Genomic DNA, 26,268 nt, shown 5'->3' with positions numbered 1-26,268 from the left:
TAGTTGTTTGTCAGTTGCTTCATTTGCTATTATTTTCTCCAATTCAGAAGGCTGTCTTTTCACCTTGCTTATAGTTTCCTTTGTTGTGCAGAAGCTTTTAAGTTTAATTAGGGCCCATTTGTTTATTTTTGCTTCTATTTCCAGTATTCTGGGAGGTGGGTCATAGAGGATGATGCTGTGATGTATGTCGGAGAGTGTTTTGCCTATGTTCTCCTCTAGGAGTTTTATAGTTTCTGGTCTTACATTTAGATCTTTAATCCATTTTGAGTTTATTTTTGTGTATGGTTTTAGAAAGTGATCTAGTTTCATTCTTTTACAAGTGGTTGACCAGTTTTCCCAGCACCACTTGTTAAAGAGATTGTCTTTAATCCATTGCATATTCTTGCCTCCTTTTTCGAAGATAAGATGTCCATAGGTGCATAGATTTATCTGTGGGCTTTCTATTTTGTTACATTGATCTATATTTCTGTTTTTGTGCCAGAATATTAAGTTCTCTTCTCCACATGTAGATCTCTTAATGATTATTTATCTGCTTTATATCAGAATCTCCAATTAAAACGTACATACAATAAAGAAGAAATCTTTTCTGTTTAGTGTACTACTGGATCTTCAGTGCATCTCTCATTGTCTTGGATATAGTTTCAGCTTAATAAGAATTGGTTATAAACTAATGAACAAATTCTCCATCCTTTTGACCAGGGGAAGAATGCCTTGATCAGCAGACTTACAAACACTGAGCACAATAGGGGAATATTTATCCATGATAAAAGCAGATAGGGAATCTGAGACCAGAGGTGGGGAAAATTGATGCTGGAGAGGTAGTAAAAGGGGAAGAAATAAATGTTTATTGAAAACAATCAGATTGATGTAGGTATAAAAGGTATGTTTAAGAATATTTCTTGCTATCTTCTATGTAGTTATTAAGAGTATTTTTTGCTTTCCTTCAGCATTAAATCTTGTATTAAAAAAGATGAAGATAAATGATGTAAAATTCCACTACAAGAAAATAAGAAAAAGAACATTTTTTAATTATGTAAAATAAATACAATAATAGCAGCATAAATAAATAAAAATAGGAAAAAATAGAAAACAATCAAGACAGGCAAAATTGGTTTTATAGGAAAACCAAGTGACTAGATCAAAGGAACTAGATCAAAGGAACCAAGTAGAGTGCCCAAAAATAGACCCATGAAAATACAGTTAACCGATCATTGACAAAAGAGAAAAGTCAATTCAATAAAGTATAATCTTTCAATAAATGATGCTATAACAATTAGACATACACACGTCAAAAAAATAAATTTTGACACAAACATTATACCTTTAAAATAAAAAAGTTAAAATGGACCTAAATGTGAAATGTCAAATCATAAAACTTCCAGAAGATAGCATAGGAGAAAATGTAGGTGACCATTGGTTTGCTAATGAAGTTTTCAAAACAGCATCAAAAGCACAATTCATAAAAGAAAAGTTGATAAATTGAACTTCAATAAAAAATAAAACTTTACCCTTTGAAAGGCGCTATTAAGAAAAAGAAGATAAGATCCAGACAGGGAGAAAATATTTGCATAATATATAGAACTCTTAAAACTCAAAATAAGAAAACAAATAACAAATAGTTCTTCATCAAGTAAGATATTCAAATGAAAAATAAATACAAAAAACTGTCCAAATATAACACCAAAAAATTGCAAATTAAAACTCCAGTGAAATACCACTGCACAACTATTAGAACCAAGTTCTAGTGAGAATATGGAGCAACTGGTACCCTTATTTACTGCTGGTAGAAACTTTAAAAAAAGATACAGTCAGCAGTCATTTTGGAAGACAGTTTGGCAGTCTGCTAGAAAGTTAAACTCAGTCAAAGCATGTGGTCCAGCAATCGTATCCTAGACATTTAACAAATTAGTTGAAAATTATGTCCACACAAAAATCTGCACATAAGTGTTTGTAGCAGCTTTTTATATTATTCACAAAACTTAAAAAAAACCCGAAATGTCCTTCAATAGATGAATGGAAAAACAAAACAAAACAAAAACCAACTGTGGAACGGTGGCCCATCCCTACAATGAAATACTTAATAATACGGAGAAATGAATTATCAAGTCACAAAAAGACATAAGAAACCTTAAAAGAATATTGCTTAAACCTTTATGTAAATGCAGCCTGAAAAGGCTACATACTGTATGATTACAGCTATATTACACTGGAAAAGGTAAAACTGTAGAGACAGTGAAATGTTGAGTAGTAGCTTGAGGTTTCTGTAGTAGCATGAGGATAAGCAGGTAGAACAGGATATATTTTGGATTGTGAAACTATACTGCATGATACTGTAATGGTGGATAAGTGACATTACATATTTGTCAAAACTTGTGAAACTGTACAACACAGAGTGAGCACTACTGTAAACTGTTGTTGTTTAGTTGTTAAGTCATGTCCAATTCTTTAGCAACACATAGCCTGTCAGGCTCGTGTGTCCATGGGATTTCCCAGGCAAGAATACTTGAGTGCATTCCATTTTAAGCTGCAGATTCTAACAATGTAACAATATTGGTACATCTATCACAACAAAACTACCACACTGATGCAAGATAATAATAGCAGTGCATGTGTGTTCAGTCACTAAGTCATGTCTGACACTGTAACCCCATGGACTGTGGCCCACCAGACTCCTCTGCCTGTGGGATTTTCCAGGCAAGAATACCAGAGAGTATTGTCATTTCCTCCCCCAGAGGATCTTCACCACCCAGAATGGAACTTGGGTCTCTTGCCTGTGTCTCCTGCATTGGCAGGAGAATTCCTTACCATTTGAACCATCTAGGAGACATATGTTCAAGGAGTGGCAGCTGCGCGGGCAAAGGAGGGCCAAGAGGAGCTACTCCACGTTCACAGTCAGGAGGGGCAGCAGTGAGGAGATACCTCTCATCCAAGGTAAGGAGCAGCAACTACGCTTTGCTGGAGCAGCTGTGAAGAGATACCCCATGTCCAAGGTAAGAGAAACCCAAGTTAGACGGTAGGTGTTGCAAGAGGGCATCAGGGCAGACACACTGAAACCGTAATCACAGAAAACTAGCCAATCTGATCACACAGACTGAAGCCTTGTCTAACTCAATGAAACTAAGCCATGCCATGTGCGGCCACTCAAGATGGGAGGGTCATGGTGGAGAGGTCTGACACAATGTGGTTCACTGGAGAAGGGAATGGCAAACCACTTCAGTTTTCTTGCCTTGAGAACCCCATAAAGAGTGAAGTGAAGTCACTCAGTCATGCCCAACTCTTTGCAATCCCATGGACAGTAGCCTGCACCAAGCTCCTCAGTCCATGGGATTTTCTAAGCAAGAGTACTGAAGTGGGTTGCCGTTTCCTTCTCCAGGGAATCTTCCCGACCCAGGGATCGAACCCTGGTCTCCTGTACTGTAGACAGAGGCTTTACCAGCTGAGCCACCAGACCATGAACAGTATGAAAAGGCAAAATGATAGGATTCTGAAAGAGGAACTCCGTGTGTCAGTAGGTGGCCAATATGCTACTGGAGATCAGTGGAGAAATGACTCTGGAAAGAATGAAGGGAGGGAGACAGAGCAAAAAAAATACCCAACTGTGGATGTAACTGGTGATAGAAGCAAGGTCCAATGCTGTAAAGGGCAATATTGCAAAGGAACCTGGAATGTCAGGTCTATGAATCAAGGCAAATTGGAAGTGGTGAAACAGGAGATGGCAAGAGTGAATGTAGACATTCTAGGAATCAGCGAACTAAAATGGACTTGGATGGGTGAATTTAACTCAGATGACCATTATATCTCCTACTGTGGGCAGGAATCCCTCAGAAGAAATGGAGTACCCACCATGGTCAACAAAAGAGTCTGAAATGCAGTACTTGAATGCAATCTCAAGAACGACAGAATGATCTCTGTTCGTTTCCAAAGCAAACCATTCAATATCACTGTAATCCAAGCCTATGCCCCAATTAGTAACACTGAAGAAGCTGAAGTTGAATGGTTCTATAAGACCTACAAGACTATATAGAACTAACACCCAAAAAAGATGTCCTTTTCATTATAGGGAACTGGAATGCAAAAGTAGGAAGTCAAGAAACACCTGAGGTAACAGGCAAGTTAGGCCTTGGAATATGGAATGAATCAGGGCAAAGGCTAATAGAGTTTTGTCAAGAGAACGCACAGGTCATAGAAAACACCCTCTTCCAACAACACAAGAGAAGACTCTACACATAGACATCACCAGATGGTCAACACCGAAATCAGACTGATTATATTCTTTACAGCCAAAAATGGAAAAGCTGTATACAGTCAGCAAAAACAAGACTGGGAGCTGACTGTGACTCAGATGACAAACACCTTATTGCCAAATTCAGACCTGAATTGAAGAAAATGGGGAAAACCACTAGACCATTCAGTTATGACATAAATCAAATCCCTTACGATTATACAGTGGAAGTGAGAAATACATTTAAGGGCCTAGATCTGATAGACAGAGTGCCTGATGAACAATGGAATGAGGTTCATGACATTGTACAGGAGACAGGAGTCAAAACCATCCCCATGGAAAAGAAACGCAAAAAAGCAAAATGGCTGTCTCAAGAAGCCTTACAAATAGCTGTGAAAATAAGAGAAGTGAAAGGCAAAGAAGAAAAGGAAAAATATAAGTATCTGAATGCACAGTTCCGAAGAATAGCAAGGATATAAGAAAGCCATCCTCAGTGATCTATACAAAGAATTAGAGGAAAACAACAGAATGGGAAAGACTAAAGATCTCTTCAAGAAAATTAGAGATACCAAGGGAACATTTCATGCAAAGATGGGCTCGATAAAGGACAGAAATTGTATGGACCTAACAGAAGTAGAAGATATTAAGAAGAGGTGACAAGAATACACAGAAGAACTGTACGAAAAAGAGATTCTAGACCCAGATAATCACGATGGTGTGATCACTCACCTAGAGCCAGACATCCTGGAATGTGAAGTCAAGTGGGCATTAGAAAGTATCACTACAAACAAATCTAGTGGAGGTGATGGAATTCCAGTTGAGCTCTTTCAAATCCTGAAAGATGATGCTGTAAAGGTGTTGCATTCAATATGTCAGCAAATTTGGAAAACTCAGCAGTGGCCACAGGACTGGAAAAGGTCAGTTTTCACTCCAATCCCAAAGAAAGGCAACGCCAAAGAATGCTCAAACTACCGCACAATTGCACTCATCTCACATGCTAGTAAAGTAATGCTCAGATTTCTTCAAGCCAGGCTTCAGCAGTATGTAAATTGTGAACGTCCAGATGTTCAAGCTGGTTTTAGAAAAGGCAGAAAAACCAGAGATCAAATTGCCAACATCCGCTGGATCATCGAAAAAGCAAGAGAGTTCCAGAAAAGCATCTATTTCTGCTTTATTGACTATGCCAAATCCTTTGACTGTGTGGACCACAAAAATCTGTGGAAAATTCTAAAAGAGGTGAGAATACCAGACCACCTGACCTGCCTCTTGAGAAACCTGTATCCAGGTCAGGAGGCAACAGTTAGAACTGCTCATGAAAAAACAGACTGGTTCCAAATAGGAAAAGGAGTACCTCAAGGCTGTATATTGTCACTCTGCTTATTAATGTATATGCAGAGTACATCATGAGAAACACTGGGCTGGTTGAAGCATAAGCTGGAATCAAGATTGCTGGGAGAAATATCAATAACCTCAGCTATGACAGAAAATGAAGAGGAACTAAAAAGCCTCTTGATGAAAGTAAAAGAGGAGAGCAAAAAAGTTGGCTTAAAGCTCAACATTCATAAAACTAAGGTCATGGCATCTGGTCCCATCTCTTTATGGCAGATAGATGAGGAAACAGTGGAAACAGTGTCAAACTTTATTTTTCTGGGCTTCAAAATCACTGCAGATGGTGATTGCAACCATGAAAATAAAAGACAATCCTTGGAAGGACAGTTATGACCACCTTAGACAGCATATTGACAAGCAGAGATATTCCTTTGCCAACAAAGGTCCATCTGGTAAAAGCTATGGGTTTTCCAGTGGTCATGTATGGATGTGAGAGTTAGACTGTGAAGAAGGCTGAGTGCCGAATAATTGGTGCTTTGAACTGTGGTGTTGGAGAAGACTTTTGAGGAGTACCTTGGACTGCAAGGAGATCCAAGCAGTCCATCCTAAAGGAGTTCAGTCCTGAATGTTCATTGGAAGGACTGATGCTGAAGCTGAAACTCCAATACTTTGGCCACCTCATGTGAAGAGTTGACTCATTGGAAAAGACCCTGATGCTGAGAGGAATTGAGGGCAGGAGGAGAAGGTCGGGATGACAGAGGATGAGATGGCTGGATGGCATCACCGACTTGATGGACAAGAGTTTGAGTGAACTCCAGGAGATGGTAATGGACGGGGAGGCCTGGTGTGCTGTGTGATGGGATCGCAAAGAGTCGGACATGACTAAGCAACTGAACTGAACCGAACTGAACTGAACTGAGGAGACATAATATTAATACAAAGGGAAAGCAGGTGTATGACAACTGTATGTGATCTGCTAAGTTTTGTGTAAATCTAAAGCAGTTTTTTTTAAATAAAGTATATTAACTAAAAAATGATCTATGATTGATATTAACTTTTATATATCTTATAATAAGAATATATATTATATTTTATATTATATATAACAATTACATATATATATATATATATATATATATATATTCTTCTTCAGGTTTTCTTCTTATTTTTTTTAGTCACTAGGTTATATATGACTCTTTGCTAACCCATGGACTGTAGCCCACCAGGTTTCTCTGTCCATGGGATTTCCCAGGCAAGAATACTGGAGTAGGTTGCCATTTCCTTCTCCCAGAATCGTCCCAACCCAGGGATTGAACCTGCATCTTCAGCATTTGAGGATTCTTTAGTACCAGAGCAACTTGGGACAAGTTATTTAAAAAGTATAGGTACAGTTCCTTGTTCTATACTGTAGGTTGTTTTTGGTCATCTATTTTATAAATATAATAGTGTTTATATGTTTATCTCTACCTTCTAATTTATTTATTTTCCCACCTGTCTTTCCTTTTGGTATTCACAAGTTGATTTTATGTGCTTGTGAATTTCTTTCTGTTTTGGAAATAAGTTCCTTTCTTTGTTTCTAGATTCAACATTTTTTTTTATTTTAGATTTCACATATAAGTGATATTCATTTTTCTCTGTTTGACTTGACTCACTTAGTATGATAATCTCTAGGCACTTGATTGGTACCACTACTTGATGGTGGTGGTGGTTTAATTGCTCAGTCATGTCTGACTCTCGAAATCCCTTGGGCCATAACCTGCCAGATTCCTTTGCACAAGGGACTTTCCAAGTGAGAATACTGGACTGGGTTGCCATTTCATTCTCCAACTTGGTTAGTCCAGTTCAGTTTTTCAGCTGTGTCAGACTCTTTGAGACCCCATGGGCTGCAGCATGCCAGTCCTCCCTGTCCATCACTAACTCCTGGAGCTTGCTCAAGCTCATGTCCATTGAGTTGGTGATGCCATCCAACTATCTCATCCTCTGTCAGCCCCTTCTCCTCCCGCCTTCAACTTTCCCAGTAATAGGGTCTTTTCCAATGAGTCAGTTCTTTGCATCAGGTAGCCAAAGCATTGGAGCTTCAGCTTCAGCATCAGTCCTTCCAATAGATAACAGGACTTACTTCCTTTAGGATGGACTGGTTGGATCTCCTTGCAGTCCAAGGGACTCTCAAGAGTCTTCTCCAACAGCACAGTTCAAAAGCATCTATTTTGCTGTGCTCAGCTTTCTTTATCATCCAACTCTCACATTCACACATGACTACTGGAAAAACCATAGCTTTGACTATATTTGTCAGTAAAAGAATGTCTCTGCTTTTTAATGTACAGTCTAGGTTGGTAGTAGATTTTCTTCCAAGGAGCAAGCATCTTTTAATTCATGACTGTCGTTACCAGCTACAATGATTTTGGAGCCCAAGAAAAAAGTCTCTCACTGTTTCCAGTGTTTCCCCATCTATTTGCCATGAAGTGATGGGACCGGATGCCATGATCTTAGTCTTTTGAATACTGAGCTTTACCATAACTTGGTTAGGTACATTACCTTTAATGCTTCAATATGAATTTAGAGTATTTCATATATATCATGAGTATGTGTGTTCACTCAGTTGTGTCCAACTCTGTGATGCCCATGGGATTCTCCTGGCAAATATACTGAAGTAAGGTGCCATTTCCTTCCAGCCCCAGGGATTAGATCTATATTTCTTATGTCTCCTGCATTGGCAAGCTTATTCTTTACCATTAGCACCACCTGGGAAGCCCACTATTTATAATAGCACTAAGGATTATAGAATATTGGATGAAAATTCACCCATTCTATTTATTATAAAATATTTAATAACAATTTTGTTCTCTTCAGTCATTATATTCTATGTAAAGAATAATAAAAGATTTTAGAATATCAACCTTTGTCTAGTTCATTTCCACCTTCATTTAGTAGATATACTAGACTGTGTTAAGGAATCCCTTTCAACAAAATGTACTTTATCACCTATCTTTAAAAATGTATTAATGTAATTGAGCTTCTTTTATTGATAGAGCCTTATTGAAACTTGAAATTTCATGATTAGTTATTTTAAGGCCCCTTAATTACAAGGGCTTCTCTTGTTAATTAACTATATTGGTACTGTAATCACTTCAAGGAAAGACAATCCCATGTTCTATCCCTGAAGGTCCCATTAATGATATGCTACAAGAGAAGTGGTATGTATCAAATTCCCAGTAGGTAGAGAAGTGATTCCCTGCAATTTTCCAACAATAAAACTGGTGGCAAGCATCCCTCTGCCAAAAGTAATTTCTCACATAAATTTCCTAGTTAGCTTCAGTGCACCTAGAGAAAAGGTTCATCATTCTCAAAACTCTGCCTCACTGACTTTTCCCCAACACTTACTTTAATATGAGTATCAAAATTCTCAGGAGGTAATAAGTATCACAGGCTATCAGAGTATAAGTACTGATATCACATTGGGGTTTCTATCCTTTTGTCTCATATTGAAGTTTCTTTAACCTCTGCTGTGGGTCAGAGCAATTATCAAACTGAAGATAATGTTTCTGTTTCTTTTTTCCATTTTAGTTCTCTCTCTCTGTTTTAATGACCTGTTTACACACTTTTTTTTTTTTAGCCACCTTCTTAAGTTTTACCAGCATACAAATCTACTTGAAAAGATCTGATTTGATTAGTCACTGAAAATCAGTCAGGTGATCACATTTCTTGGGTACCCAACTATTTTTTAGGATGATGAAGGATATGTAAAAAAAAATAATTAAATTCATCTGCAGCCAACTTGAATTTTATGAAACAAAATGCAGGAAACAAATTGCCAGTCCAGGATCGATGCATGATACTGGATGCTTGGGGCTGGTGCACTGAGACGACCCAGAAGGGTGGTACGGGGAGGGAGGCGGGAAGGGGGTTCAGAATTTGGAACATGTGTATACCTGTGGTGGATTCATGTTGATGTATGGCAAAACCAATGCAATATTGTAAAGTAATTAACCTCCAATTAAAATAAATAAATTTATATTAAAAAATGCAGGAAAAAGGCTCAATGTAAACTTAATCCAAACTCTAGGCTTTGTATCTCTTTCAATCTTTGCATATCATTGTCAATATCATCATCAATAATATGAATGCCATTGTATTAGGAAACCGAGATTCAAAAAGCTTAATGAATTTTCTCTGTGTCTTCATTGTTTTGAAAAGAAAAGAGCATGGGTCCAGAGGAAAAAAGAGAAGTCATTTCAGGAGTAATAAGATATACTTCTACACTGTAATCATCCTCAGAATAGTTTCTTTTCCCACAGTGTCACAAAAATCAATGAAATCTCTCTAAGTTTGGAACCTATTACATATTGCTGTTCTTGGTTGCAGAGACTAAGCTTTTAATCAGTGGGCATTGCAAGTGTTCCAAGACATTTGAGCAGAGGAACATCTTCCTTACATTCTGTATTTCATGTGAGTGATCAATAGCAAGAGAAAGAGAAATTAAGAAAATAGCAAGCAAGAAAACAGACACATCTTTGGAACTCATAGCTGATTAGAAAACTCCCCTAATTCATGACTATATGGATTATGCACACAGGCCCACATATACACGTATATTCATATGAACACACATATACCTATATACATGTGTATGTCCCATGCATGAAAGACACAGTGCTGGTTCCCAGAAGATACAGAGCCAAAGATGACATAAACCTTGTGTTCATGGAGGTGAATATTTACTAAGGAGCATGCTCAAACCAAACTTACAACAAAATCCCCAATAGAAAGCATCATGACTAGGTTTGAAAGTAGCACAAAGTGATGAATTCCACCTGAGGTCAAGGAAAGATCAGTAAACGGAGACATATACATTGGGTTGAAAATGAAGAAGTAATTAAACCAGCCATAGAGTATGCCAGGGGTGTTGTAATAAAAGAGTTATGTAGTGGCACTAGTGGTAAAGAGCCTGCCTGTTGATGCTAGAGATATGAGACGCAGGTTTGATCCCTGGATTGGGATGATTCCTTGGAGAAGGTAATGGCAATCCACTCCAGTATCCTTGCCTGGAGAATCCTATGGACAAAGGACCCTGGTGGGCTACAGTCCATAGGATCACAAGGAGTCAGACATGACTGAAGCAACTTGGCATGCATGCACGTGAGTCCTTCTAGTGAATTAAACCTGAGAAAGTTCATGGAAACCCCAGATCAGAGGCCGGTTGATCAGAAGTATAGGTGGTAAAGCATTGAAGAATTGATACCTTTGAACTGTGGTGCTGGAAAAGACTCCTGAGAGTCCCTTGGACAGCAAGGAGGTCAAACCAGTCAATCTTAAGGGAAATCAACTCTGAATACCCGTTCGAAGGACTGATGTTGATGCTGAAACTCCAGTATTTTGGTCATTTGATGTGAATAGCTGACTCATTGGAAAAGTCCCTGAAACTGGGAAAGATTGAGGGCAGAAGGAAAAATGGGCATCAGAGGATGAGATGGCTGGATGGCGTCACTTATGCAAAGGACATGAACTTGGGCAAATTTTGGGCGATGATGAGTGACAGAGAGGCCTGGCATGCTGCAGTCCATGGGAGTCACAAAGAGTCAGACGTGACTGAGTGACTAAACAACAAACAAGTAGCCTAGGGATCCAACATGCAATTAGCATCTAAAGTAAGGGTAAGCTTGTTGGGGATCATATTCTTAAACCTGCAGATTCTATTAATAACGCTAGCACCAGGTGGTTGGCGTCAGAATTGAATTATATTTCTGTACAATTGATGTCAGAATATAGAATCTCTTTTATTTATTGTTGTATTATAAGGATATGAGAATAAATCAGATTTGACTGAAGATGTGAGGAATATTGATGCTTCTATTTTTGTCAGAGTAAAAATACTTTGTCTTTGAATTGAACATGTATTGCCTTTACTTAAATTAACATCTTCTTTCAAAGAATAGATTACTAATTGATATGGTCTTGAAATAGAAGTAAAAGTAGAAACGTGAAACATAACAAGTAGCTAAATCTAGATTATAAAAATAAACTACAATAAGTGTGAATATTTGTCAAATAAAAATAACCATTCGGAGAAGGCAATGGCAACCCACTTCAGTACTCTTGCCTGGAAAATCCTATGGATGGAGGGGCCTGGTGGGCTGCAGTCCATGGGGTCGCTAGGAGTCGAACACGACTGAGTGACTTCACTTTTATGCATTGGAGAAGGAAATGGAAACCCACTCCAGTGTTCTTGCCTGGAGAATCCCAGGGACAGGGGAGCCTGGTAGGCTGCCGTCTATGGGGTCACACAGAGTCGGACATGACTGAAGCAACTTAGCATAGGCTTAAATAGAGTACAACGCAAATTATTCAAATACAAAAAATAAATGCAAATCAAAACCACAGTGAAATAAGTATCACCTCATACTTGTTGGAATGGCTATTGTCAAAAAGAAAGTATATAATAATTATGTGAAGATTTACAGAAAAGGAAAACCTTGTGCATGATTAGTGTGGATGTAATTTGATGTAGTCACTGTGGAAAACAATATGAAGTTTTTCAAAAAGTTTAAAAAATAAAACTACCATAAGACTCACCAATTCTACTTCTGGGAATTTATCTGAAGAAAATGAAAACATCAACTTAAAAAGATATAGGTACCCCATGTTCACTATAGCATTATTTACAATAGCCAAGATATGGAAACAACTTAAGTGTCCATTGGCATTTGAATGTATAAAGAAATTATTCATATATATATGTATATATATATATATATATATATATATATATATATATATATATATATATCGCCACTTGCAACAACAAGGAGAGACTTCAAGGGTTCTTTCCCAAGTATAATGTCAGACAAAGGAAGACAAATCCTGCATCACTTTTTGTATGTGGAATCTAATAAACAAACAAGCTACAACAAGAAAAGCAAGTTCACTGATACAAAAACTAGATTGCTGGTTACCAGAGGTGGGGAATGGAGGAACAGAAAAAATGAATGATTTTTTGTTTGGTTAAATAAATTAACATTATTTTAAACATTCAAATTATAAATTGAGTAGCTGCTAAAATCCAACACCAGTTTTTTTTTTTTTTTTAACACATTTAAAAAGCTGTAACTTCCAGGCTTTTTCAGTCTGTAAGATTTGCTTACCTTGATCGTATGATGGAGAATTTCATGGCTGCTATTTGAAATATCACAGCTTTTGAAGTGGAGATACTAATGTATTTAATTTGTTAGCAAATTCTGAAAATTAACTTCAAAATCAAATACTTTTTTTAGATATTACTTGAAATTAGGAAGCTAACTCAATTAGACAAATTTAAATGAAAACCACCACTATTCATCTCAGCTTGATGTTTGCCTTTAAGTCCTTTTCAATTTTTTTTCTCATTTCAAGTGCTTTTTCTTGTCTTCATTTGATTATACCTCTTGTTTTCAGTTGACTTTTAGTTCTTTGAGCCCATCTTCTGGGAAATATTTTTTTGGAAGTGGTTATTTTCAGTTTAATGTATTCCCACATAATTGAAAAGTTGAAGGAACCCAGGGAATGGTAAGTTAATTTTTTAACCTGGTGCTAGAAAATACTCTATTGAGTTTCCTCCCGGAGAAAATAAATTATAACACCCATAAAAGCAGGTAACAGAGGATGAGATGGTTGAATAGCATCACTGACTCAATGGACATGAATTTGAGCAAGCTCCAGGAGATAATGAAGAAACAGGGAAGCCTGGTGTGCTACAGTCCACTGGGTCACAAAGAATTGGACAAAACAACTGAACAACAACAAAAGTCCAACAGGGAGTTCTTGGTTCAATCATCTGCTCTGACACTATATATATATATAAAAGACTCCAAAATCTGAGTATATTATAGAGACCGTTTAGGTATTCCTTCCTCTCCTGATCCTCCAAAGAACTTTAGTCTATGGCTCATAGTCTGTAATCAGCACTGACACTTATTTTGGCATTCACTATTTTGTGTAAGTGCACACTCTTCTTAGTTGATTGAGACCATTCAAAAATAAACTTTACTGCCACTATTGCCTGGTGGACATTTTTGTATAGACCGTATGTTTAAGAAACACCTAGATGTGTTGGTAATTGAAAAGCCTTTCAGTGCCTACCTGGGCCATACTCAGGAAGTACACCACAGTAGCTTTGTAACTTCCAAATTTCCGTCAGGGAAGCAAAATCACAATCACCACTGACAGTCATAAGAACGTAGTTCAGCTGCAGAAAAAGTGTGCTTGGATAGATAACATTTAATAACTTTTTTTCTTAATACTGTATTTACTTTTCAATTAAGTTTTCATTGTAGTCAGATTCAATAGCTACAGTTTTCCAAATGTGGTAAAGAAAATAGGGTTCGATTTTAGCTTCTATTCAGTCTATACTTAGGTATTTAAATAATATATTTTAATGATTAATTTTTTAGTTGGCAACATCCTTATTTCCTTTGGCTTATTTCATAATCTAAACTAGGTGGCTCATTTTTAGCCTTATATTAGGACCAGAGAAATTCATCAACATTCTTGAATGCATCATGATTTCTCTATTCATTTTTGAAAATGTATTTTTTACCCTAGATGCTTACATTATTAGGTGTATATGCTGAGAAAGAGGCACCCAGAGGCTCTAATTTGCTCTTCCTGTTGTCTACTTTTCTTCATTATTCTGGAGGACATGGGAAGGAAAGCATTTTTATTTTACATGATTAGCATAAACAACAAACATAATATTATAAAATATGGAAAAAAGCTTCACGAAGGAAAGAATTCCAAAGGTTCAAATGTCTCTCGAAGTATTATTTTCCAAAGTGCTCATTTAGAGAAGATGGAAGGAAGTCAACAGTCACAAATGACATTTCTAAGGTACTGGAGATGTTTATATATTGTTTGGGGGAAGAATTTAAGTAGTTAATTTCAGAACCATGTTGATGGAACAAAATTAATTTTTTAAAAGTCAAAGTATATTTAGCAATGAAAATAAGTTATAAGAATGAGGAAGCAAAACTAAAAACGTATCCCACAAAGAAAGATTTACTGTGCTTGCTTACATTGTGGGGCTTCCCTGGTGGCTCAGAGGGTAAAGCATCTGCTGGCAATGTGGGAGACCCGTGGTCAATCCCCGGGTCGGGAAGATCCCCTGGAGAAGGAAATGGCAACCCACTCCAGTAATCTTGCCTGGAGAATCCCATGGACAGAGAAGCCTGGTAGGTTACAGTTCACTGTGCCCCTACACACACACATACATACCCTTACATACATAACCTGTTTTTAACCTTTGTTAATAATATTTTCGTGGCTCAGACTGTAAAGACTCTGCCTGCAATCCAGGAGACCCAGGTTCAGTCCCTGGTTCAGAAAGATCCCCTGGAGAAGGGCATGGTTATCCACTTCCCTATTCTTGCCATGGGCAGAAGAGACTATTGGGCTTCAGTCCATGGCATCATAAAGAGTCAGACATGACTGCCACACACACAATAATCATAGAATAAAATGGAATCAAAAATGATGCCCAGTTGTGACCTGTTCATCATGAATCTTATGGGTTATAAGGGTTGTATCTACTTCCTTTATAATTAAATACAGACAAGTCATTCAATAATTAGTCCCACGGTCTCTTCTCTGGAAAATGAGAGATGAGCATAAACTAAATAGAGCTGTTTACATTTTTACCACCAGTAGGGATGATTAAATTGACATAGCAACACTCATTTACACTTAGCTTCTTGATGTCCCTAACAGTATGATTCCTTTAGCAGAGTGTGTGAACATACATTTCTGAAAGATACAACACAAGGAAAGTACCAAAGACATTCTTTAACTGAGATGAGATCCCTTTTCTTGCTATCTTCTTTGCTGAATTAGACACACACACACAAAAAAAATGATAAAGTTCACCTTTCTTTTATCCTTATAGTCAGAGCCAATAGTAAAATAGAGCTCTTTGACTCCTCTGTCCTGGAACCCAATGCATGTTTTTCTCAATTAACACACTATCGTATTTTGTGTTATATAAAATCCCTCATTGTGCAGGAGATTTACTTAAACTAGTAGCTTCAGCCAGGAAATATCAGGATCTGTACCACTATATCACAGTTTTCTATTAATAAATGACCTTTGGAAAGGAACAACATCATTCCTGGTTTAAAACAATTATATCTCAAACAGGCTTGAGATTTATAAGATGTCTCCTGTGCACCAGATATTTGGAAGGTCAGACCAGGCCATGCCTTTAGCACCTTCATCTTCACCTTGTAGTCATCTGAATTTCTATCTTATTGACTTTAAAATTTTATACTGTCTGTGATTCCGCAAGGGGCCACAAAGAGAATGATGTTTGCCCTGTCTCTTTCTCTGTGTGTAAGGCTATCCCACAATCCTCAGGCTTTTCTCATCTGTATTGATACTATATAGTATTTATATTGTGGATTGATTTTTCTTTTAATACTTCCATGTAGTATTCTTGGTGTCTAACAGGAATCTTTCTTGTGGGCATTGTGGTCAGAAGCTTAATAAAGAGAAGTGAGTATTCATATTTTACTTAAAAAACGATTGTAAGCATTCCTCGACCTTAAAAAAATAAATATGAAAGAAAAATCAAGAAAACACATTATTACACAAATTTTTATTGTATTTTATTAGTAAAGGTATTTTTTCATATTATAATAAAATAGGGTGATGGAAGTTAAAATTCTATGCTCCTCTCTTCTCAAGAAGAACATAAATAAATATATACATACAGAAATCTCCTGATTGAAGCCTTATAATAGAGAATTTTTCTGTTGGAAGCATATATTCACAAATCTCTGATCAGAAATATGTATCACTTCGGGCACTGGATTTTAAGAGTGAAGCTGCAAAGGCATTAATTACAGAGTCTCCCCTAACTTCTCCAATATTGGGGCTTATTTCTCATACATGTATTGGCCTGCACTCTGCAAGTCTATAAAGTCTATGCTTGTCCAGCTTCAAGACAAAAGAAAGAGCCCACAGTCAGTGACAGAGACATCAAGCAATGGTTTAATGGATAACATGAGTTTATGTCTAAAACAAGGTCCTAGAGCAGTACTCCACCCTTGTGTGAATGACAGCGGACCAGGACATGATTGCAGTCTTCACTCCCAGAGGGAGGGCAGGTTACCAATTATAGGGAGACTTGAAGTCAGGTTGACTCATTAGTTACCAGGAAAACCTAGCAAATTCCTCACCACACCTTGGATAAGCTATCATATGGAGAGATTCTGATCTAAAGTTAGAGCAGTCACTAGCTGGGGCCAGAGCAAGTATGTCAGAAGATCAGTTATGTGAGTAGGGTGAAGCTGAAGCAGGCATTGGTGGAGTATGAGGTATACAGAGAGCAAGAGAACAGCCATCTTGACTGGCCTGACCATACAGCTTGCTTATCCATAGTTACCACCGTTCATGACGAAAATTAGAGGTTTCTAGACCAACTGGCTTTATATACTTAGAGTGTTTATTCCAGCTGCATTTATGTGTTAAGAACTTTTTTTTTTTCATTTAAATTCTAATATTGTTACTGGTTGTATATGACACTGAGCTATATCAGTTCAGTTCAATTTCTCAGTTGTGTCTGACTCTTTGCAACCCCATAGACTGCAGCACACCAGGCTTCCCTGTCCATCACCAACTCCCGGAGCTTGCTCAAACTCATGTCCATTGAGTTGGTGATGGCATCCAACCATTTCATCTTCTGTGGTCCCCTTATCCTCCTGCCTCAATCTTTCCCAGCATCAGGGCATTTTCTAAGGAGTCAGTTCTTCGTGTCAGGTGGCCAAAGTACTGGAGTCACAGCTGCAGCATCAGTCTTCTCAATGAATATTCAGGACTGATTTCTGATATTCAGGATATATACTGAGCTATAGCCAAGGGTGAAAAACTTCAATATTCCTTGTGTTTAAGTATCTTATCTTTTAATACAGATAGAATTGGCTCTCATACTTCTGTAATAGGTGAGATGATATGCATACATGTGCATGATAAGTTGCTTCTGTCATGTATAACTCTTTGAGATCCTATGGACTGTAGCCCACCAGGCTCCCCTGTTCATCATATTCTCCAGGCAAGAATACTGGAGTGAATTGCCATTTATTCCTCCAGGTGATCTTCCCAACCCAGGGAGGGAACCTGAGTCTCTTAGGTGTCCAGTGTTGGAACATAGGTTCTTTACCACTAATGCCACCTGGGAAGCCCCATGTATATATAAGGGTTTCTCTGGTAGCTCAGATGGTAAAGAATCTGCCTGTAATGCGGGAGACCTGGGATCCATCCCTGAATTGGGAAGATCACCTGGAGGAAGGCATGGAAACCCACTCCAGTGTTCTTGCCTGGAGAATCCTCATGGAGTGATGAGCTTGGATGGCTACAGCCCATGAGATCACAATTATTTGGATATATAGATAGATAGACATATTTAATGTATGTATATATAACAAATTATATAAATAATATATATTATATGCTTATTTCAAAATATATATATTATATTATAGTTCTTCTGTGTGTTCTTGCCACCCCTTCTTAAAATCTTCTGCTTCTGTCAGGTCCATACAATTTCTGTCCTTTATTGTGCCCATCTTTGCATGAAATGTTCCCTTGGTATCTGTAATTTTCTTGAAGAGATCTCTAGTCTTTCCCATTATAGTGTTTTCCTCTATTTCTTTGCATTCATAACTGAGGAAGTCTTTCTTATCTCTCCTTGGTATTCTTCGGAACTCTGCATTCAAATGGATATATCTTTTCTTTCCTCTTTTGCCTTTCACTTCTCTTCTTTCACAGCTATTTGTAAAGCCTCCTCAGACAACCATTTTGCCTTTTTGCATTTCTTTTTCTTGGGGATGGTCTTGATCACTGCCTCCTGTACAATGTCATGAAACTCCATCCATAGTTCTTCAGGCAGTCTGTGTATCAGATCTAATCCCTTAAATCTATTCCTCACTTCCACTGTATAATCGTAAGGGATTTGATTTAGTTCATACCTGACTGGTCTAGTGGTTTCCCCTACTTTCTTCAATTCATATCTGAACATGGCAATAAGGAGTTCATGATCTGAGCCACAGTCAGCTCCCAGTCTTTTTTTTTGCTGACTGTATACAGCTTCTCCATCTTTGGTTGCAAAGAATATATTCAATCTGATTTTGGTACTGACCTTCTGGTGATGTCCATTTGTAGTCTTTCCTTGTGTTGTTGGAAAGGGTGTTTGCTATGACCAATGTGTTCTCTTGGCAAAACTCTATTAGCCTTTGCCCTGCCTCATTCTGAACTCCAAGGACAAATTTGCCTGTTACTCCAGGTGTTGCTTGACTTCCTACTTTAGGATTCCAGTTCCCTATAATGAAAAGGACATTTTTTGGGTGTTAGTTCTAGAAGGTCTTGTAGGTCTTCATAGAGCTGTTCACCTTCAGTTTCTTCAGCATTACTGGTCAGGGCATAGGCTTGGATTACTGTGATATTGAATGGTTTGCCTGGAAAATGAACAGAGATCATTCTGTCAGTATTGAGATTGCATTCAAGGAGATGGTAAAGCTTCTGCTTGCAACGCGGGAGACCCGGGTTTGATCCCTGGGTCGAGAAGATCCCCTGGAAAAGGAAATGACAACCCACTCCAGTACTCTTGCCTGGAAGCTTCCATGGACAGAGGAGCCTGGTAGGCTACAGCCCATGGGGTTGTAAAGAGTTGGACATGAATGAGCAACTTCACTTTCTTTCTTTCTTTACTGCATTTCGAACTCTTTTGTTGACTCTAATGGCTATTCCATTTCTTCTAAGGGATTCTTGCCTACAGTAGTAAATATAATGTTCCAGTTAAATTTACCCATTCCAGTCCATTTTAGCTCACTGATTTCTAAACTTTCGATGTTCACTCTTGCCATCTCCTTTTTTTTTTTATTTCGTATATATTTTTGCCTTTTCATACTGTTCATGGGGTTTTCAAGGCAAGAATACTGATGTGGTTTGCCATTCCCTTCTCCAGTGGATCATGTTTTGACAGAACTCTCAACCATGACCTGTCCTTCTTGGGTGGCCCTACACGGCATAGCTCATAGCTTCACTGAGTTATACAGGCTGTGGTCCATGTGATCAGATTGGTTAGTTTTCTGTGATTGTGGTTTTCAGTCTGTCTGCCTTCAGACTGAGAATGGTAAGAGGCTTATGGAAGCTTCCTGATGGGAGAGACTGATTGAGGGGAAAACTGGGTCTTGTTCTGATGGATGGGGTCATGCTCAGTAAATATTTAATCCAATTTTCTGTTGATGGGCAGGGCTGTGTTCCCTCCCTGTTATTTGACCTGAGACCAAACTATGGCAGAGGTAATGAAGATAATGATGATCTCCTTCAAAAGTTCCCATGCTACACTCAGTGCCCCCTACCCTGTAGCAGGCCACCACTGACCCACGCCTCCACTGGAGACTTCTGGACACTCATTGGCAAGTCTGGGTCAGTCTCTTGTGGGGTCACTGCTCCTTTCTGCTGGGTCCTAGGTGTGTGCAAGGTTTTGTTTGTGCCCTCCAAGAGTCTGTTTCCCCAGTCCTGTGTAAGTTCTGGCAGCTCTATGGTGGGGTTAATGGTGACCTCCTCCAAGAGGGCTTATGCCATACCCATGTCTACTGCACCCAGAGCCCCTCCCCTGCAGCTGTCCACTGCTGACCCATACCTCCTCAGGAGTCACTCAAACACAGTTATGTCTCAGTCTCTGTGGGGTCTCTGGATCCTGATGTGCACAAGGTATGTTTGAGATCTCTGAGCATCTCTGGTGGGTATAGGATTTAATTCTAAATGCAATTTTGCCCCACCCACCATCTTGCTGCAGTTTCTCCTTTTCCCCTGGATAGGGGGTATCTCCTCAAAGTCACTCCAGCACCACGCAGCCACCACTCCAGCACTGTGTAGCTGCATATATATATATATATATATATATATATATATATATATATATATATGTATAGCATATATAAAATATATGCTTATATGGAAATATTTATATTTTTTATATAATATATACTTTTTCCACTAAGGAGGATTCAACTAGTAACATGTGTGAGCCTAGACAAGTAAGGCCTGGGAAAGGAGACTAGAGTAAGAGCATAATAGGAACAGAGAGTGGACCATCAGAAAACTCTTGCAGCAAGTAATGAACACCTCAGATCTACCTAAGCAACCAGAACACTATCCAAGCAATAGGGAAGAGTTGAGTGTCTAAATGAAAACTCAGAAAAGAGACAGGAACTATACATTATCCTTTTTTGGCTCCTTTTCCTTCCACTTATCTTTGCCTTTGTCTTTTGATCTTGTCTCTCTGTCAGAAAACAGTAACCAAACTGGATACCTTAATAAGTTATGACTATGGAAGCTTTATTAAATAATATACAGAAGTTATAGTTGACAAAAGAAAAACAGTGAAATTAATTACATCAAAATTAAAATTTAATTTTTACCAAAAGGCAAAACATGTCATGAAGTATTTCTTTGTAAGACTGGAGAAACAAAAGGAGAAAACTTTTTCACAACAAATGAAAGATGATTTGTATCCAGAATATATAAGAAATTTTTATGACCTATTAGAAAAGCGGAAACATGGCAAAAGTCATGAGTAATATTTCGACCAAAGGAAAAGGTGAATAGCCAATAAAATACAGTATTGAAAAACTACACGACTTTAGAAAGACCCGTCAAACAGCTTTAAGATTTTTCTGCAAACTGTCTCTAAAAGGTCTCTGTCATTCGTACAAGGATACATAGTTTGTAGGAAACCAGAATTTCTCTTGGTAAGAGAACAATAAAGTTGTAAAATCTTTGAAAACTAGGGGCAAAAAAGGGAAGCTTAAAAAAACGTTTTGTTTTTTTCTTTTTCTTTAGAAGATTTAAATGGCCTACAACATTTAAAATAGCAATTTTAAAATGTGAGCATTAGTTTTTCTCTTTTCATGTTTTGGTAAAGTCTCAGGTGACATTAACTTATTAAAACATTTTCTTTATTCTTTCACATTCTATGAGGATGTTTGCTTCACAATCAATTCAGTTCAGTTGCTCAGTCCTGTCTGATTCTTTGCGACCCCATGAATCGCAGCACACCAGGCTTCCCTGTCCATCACCAACTCCCGGAGTTCACTCAGATTCACGTCCATCAAGCCCATGATGCCACCCAGCCATCTCATTCTCTGTTGTCCCCTTCTCCTCCTGCCCCCAATCCCTCCCAGCATCAGAGTCTTTTCAGACGAGTCAACTCTTTGCATGAGGTGGCCAAAGTACTGGAGCTTCAGCTTTAGCATCATTCCTTCCAAAGAAATCCCAAGGTTGATCTCCTTCAGAATGGACTGGTTGGATCTGCTTGCAGTCCAAGGGACTCTCAAGAGTCTTCTCCAACACCACAGTTCAAAAGCATTAATTCTTCAGCGCTCAGCCTTCTTCACAGTCCCAACTCTCACATCCATACATGACCACAGGAAAAACCATAGCCTTGACTAGACGGACCTTAGTTGGCAAAGTAACGTCTCTGCTTTTGAATATACTATCTAGGTTGGTCATAACTTTTCTTCCAAGGAGTAAGCGTCTTTTCATTTCATGGCTGCAATTACCACCTGCAGTGATTTTGGAGCCGAAAAAAATAAAGTCTTGACACTGTTTCCACTGTTTGCCATCTATTTCCCATGAAGTGATGAGACCAGATGCCATGATCTTCGTTTTCTGAATGTTGAGCTTTAAGCCAACTTTTTCACTCTCCTCTTTCACTTTCATCAAGAGGCTTTTTAGTTCCTCTTCACTTTCTGCCATAAGGGTAGTGTCATCTGCATATCTGAGGTTATTGATATTTCTCCAGGAATCTTGATTCCAGCTTGTGTTTCTTCCAGTCCAGCATTTCTTGTGATGTATTCTGCATAGAAGTTAAATAAGCAGGGTGACAATATACAACCTTGATGTACTCTTTTTCTATTTGGAACCAGTCTGTTGTTCCATGTCCAGTTCTAACTGTTGCTTCCTGACCTGCATACAGATTTCTCAAGAGGCATGTCAGGTGGCCTGGTATTCCCATCTCTTTCAGAATTTTCCACAGTTTATTGTGATCCATACAGTCAAAGGCTTTGGCATAGTCAATAAAGCAGAAGTAGATGTTTTTCTGGAACTCTCTTGCTTTTTCCATGATCCAGTGGATGTTGGCAATTTGATCTCTGGTTCCTCTGCCTTTTCTAAAACCAGCTTGAACATCAGGAAGTTTTCAGTTCACGTATTGCTGAAGCCTGGCTTGGAGAATTTGGAGTATTTCTTTACTAGCATGTGAGATGAGTGCAATTGTGTGGTAGTCTGGGCATTCTTTGCAATTGCCTTTCTTTGAGATTGGAATGAAAACTGAGATTTCCAGTCCTGTGGCCACTGCTGAGTTTTCCAAATTTGTTGGCATATTGAGTGCAGCACTGTAAAGGCCAATTACATTACATAGGAAGAATATCTAATTTTCATCTCTCATATGTATAGCATTTTTCACTTGATTTTTTAAAATTTAGGTTTGCTATAATTATTTTACATTTTCAGTATCTAAGCTAACTTTTAACTTTCCTGATTTAATTATGCTAATGAAATTGCTTTTCACCACAGAGAAAAAAATTGACTAAACATTTTAAATGAAATTATATCAAAAATTGAATAAAATTTTTATCTATAACACATACTATACTTTTAAGATCATCATTGAACCATCTGTGATCTATTTTGTTTAATATAATATAGGGCATCTTGTATTTATTTATTTATTTTTCCATTATTTATATGTATTCTGAGTGATACTGTCAAAAACCTTTGTTTTACTGATCTTCAGTAAAGTTGTTAAGATTTTAATGAATATATTTTCAAAATAAATTCTCACATCTTAAACTTCTTTTTAAAAACTTTTCAGTTTAATGTCATATATGTTCTGCCGTATGAAATTGAAATAATTTGAAATTACTTTATAAATATATAATCACACCTATAAGTGCTAGTGAATGAAAATACATGATTTTATCTTTTGTTTGGTTTTGCTACAAATTTGAGGAAAACATATATTTTGTTAGCATCTGAAGCATTTGAGTTTTATTATCATCCATCAGAAACTGTGTAAATAACTCTTCCTAAATTTTCCTTTGAATGACAATATAGGAAAGGTATGTGAACAAAACTATTTTTTGCCTGCTTCAAATCACATTCATATTTGTATTTCCTAGATAAGATTCTTATCATAAACACAGACCAGAATTGAAACAAATTTAAAATAAAAACCAAGATACAAGTTAGCATTAATATCTTTAAGTGGTTTTAAAATAATGTAAAGTGTATAAGCAATGCCGAGTGGGGCCACCCTAGATGGAAGTGTCATGGTGGAGAAATCTGACAGAATGTGGTGCACTGGAGAAGGGAATGGCAAACCACTTCAGTATTCTTGCCTTGAGGACCCTATGAACAGTATGATAAGGCAGAAAGATAAGATACTGAAAGAGGAACTCCCCAGGTCGGTAGGTGCCCAATAGGCTACTGGAGATCAGTGGAGAAATAACTCCAGGAAGAATGAAGGGATGGAGCCAAAGCAAAAATGACACCCAGTTGTAGATGGGACTGGTGATAGAAGCAAGGTCTGATGCTGTAAAGAGCAATGTTGTATAGGAACCTGAAATGTTAGGTCCATAAATCAAGACAAATTGAAAGCAGTCAAACAGGAGATGACAAAAGTGAGCATCAACATTCTAGGAACCAGCAAAATAAGATGGAGTGGAATGGGTAAATTTAACTCAGATGACAATTATAACTACTACTGTGGGCAGGAATCCCTGAGAAGAAATGGAGCAACCATCATAGTCAACAAGAGTCTGAAATGCAGTACATGGACACAGTCTCAAAAACGACAAGGAAAATCATTCAAATCACAGTAATCCAAGTCTGTGCCCTGACCAGTAACACTGAAGAAGCTGAAGTTTAACAGTTCTATGAAGACTTACAAGACCTTCTAGAATTAACATCTAAAAAAGATGTCCTTTTCATTACAGGGGACTGGAATGCAAAAGTAGGAAGTAACAGTAGCCTGTTACTTTTGCCTGAAGTAACAGGCAAATTTGGCCTTGGAGTATAGAATAAAGCAGGGCAAAGGCTAATAGAGTTTTGCCAAGAGAACACACTGGTCATAGCAAACACCCTCTTCCAACAGCACAAGAGAAGACTCTACACATGGACATCACCAGATGGTCGACACCAAAATCAGATTGATTATATTCTTTGCAGCCAAAGATGAGATGCTCTATATAATCAGCCAAAAGAAGACCATGAGCTAACTGTGGCTCAGACCATGAATTCTTTATTGCCAAATCCAGACTTAAATTGCAGAAAGTGGGGCAAACCTTTAGACCCTTCAGGTATGACCTAAATCAAATCCTTTATGACTATAGAGTCAGAGTGAGAGATAGATTTAAGGGACTAGATCTGATAGACAGAATGCCTAATGAACTATGGACAAAGGTTCAAGAAATTGTACAGGAGACAGGAATCAAGACTATTCCCAAGAAAAAGAAATGTAAAAAAGCAAAATGGCTGTCTGAGGAGGCCTTACAAATAGCTGTGAAAAGAAGAGAAGTGAAAAACAAAGGAGAAAAGGAAAGATATAAGCATCTGAATATAGAGTTCCAAAGAATAGCAAGGAGACATAAGAAAGCCTTCCTCAGTGATCAAAGCAAAGAAATAGAGGAAAACAATAGAATGGGAAAGACTAGAGATCTCCTCAAGTAAATTAAAGATACCAAGGGAACATTTCATGCAAAGATGGGCTCAATAAAGGACAGAAATGGTCTGGACCTAACAGAAGCAGAAGATATTAAAAAGAGGTGGCAAGAATACACAGAAGAACTGTACAGAAAGACCTTCACAACCCAGATAATCACGATGGTGTGATCACTCACACTCACCAAGAGCCAGACATCCTGGAATGTGAAGTCAAGTGGGCCTTAGGAAACATCACTACAAACACAGCTACCAGAAGTGATGGAATTCCAGTTGAGCTATTTCAAATCCTGAAAGATGATGCTGTGAAAGTGTTGCACTCAATATGCCAGCAAATTTGGAAAACTCAGCAGTAGCCACAAAACTACAAGAGGTCAGTTTGCACTCCAATCTAAAAGAAAGGAAATGACAAAACATGCTCAAACTACCACACAATTGCACTCATCGCATATGCTAGTAAAGAAATGCTCCAAATTCTCCAAGCCAGGCTTTAGCAATATGTGAACCATGAACTTCCAGATGTTCAAGCTGGTTTTAGAAAAGGCAGAAGAACCTGAGATCAAGTTGCCAACATCTGCTGGATTATTGAAAAAGCAAGAGAGTTCCAGGAAAACATCTACTTCTGCTTTATTGACTATGCCAAATCCTTTGACTGTATGGATCACAATAAACTGAGGAAAAGTTTGAAAGAGATAGGAATACCAGACCACCTGATCTGCCTCTTGAGATACCTGTATGCAGGTCAGGAAGCAACAGTTAGAACTGGACATGGAACAACAGACTGGTTCCAAATAGGAAAAGGAGTACATCAAGGCTGTATACTGTTACCCTGCTTATCTAACTTATATGCAGAGTATATCATGTGAAACAATGGGTTGGAGGAAGTACAAGCTGGAATTGAGATTGCTGGAGAAATATCAATAACCTCAGATATGCAGATGACACCACCCTTATGGAAGAAAGTGAAGAAG

This window comes from Budorcas taxicolor, chromosome 11 (assembly GCF_023091745.1).
Source record: "Budorcas taxicolor isolate Tak-1 chromosome 11, Takin1.1, whole genome shotgun sequence".
Classification (NCBI taxonomy): Eukaryota; Metazoa; Chordata; class Mammalia; order Artiodactyla; family Bovidae; genus Budorcas; species Budorcas taxicolor.
The sequence above is the reverse complement of the archived record's forward strand: the minus strand, read 5'-3'. Positions refer to the sequence as shown.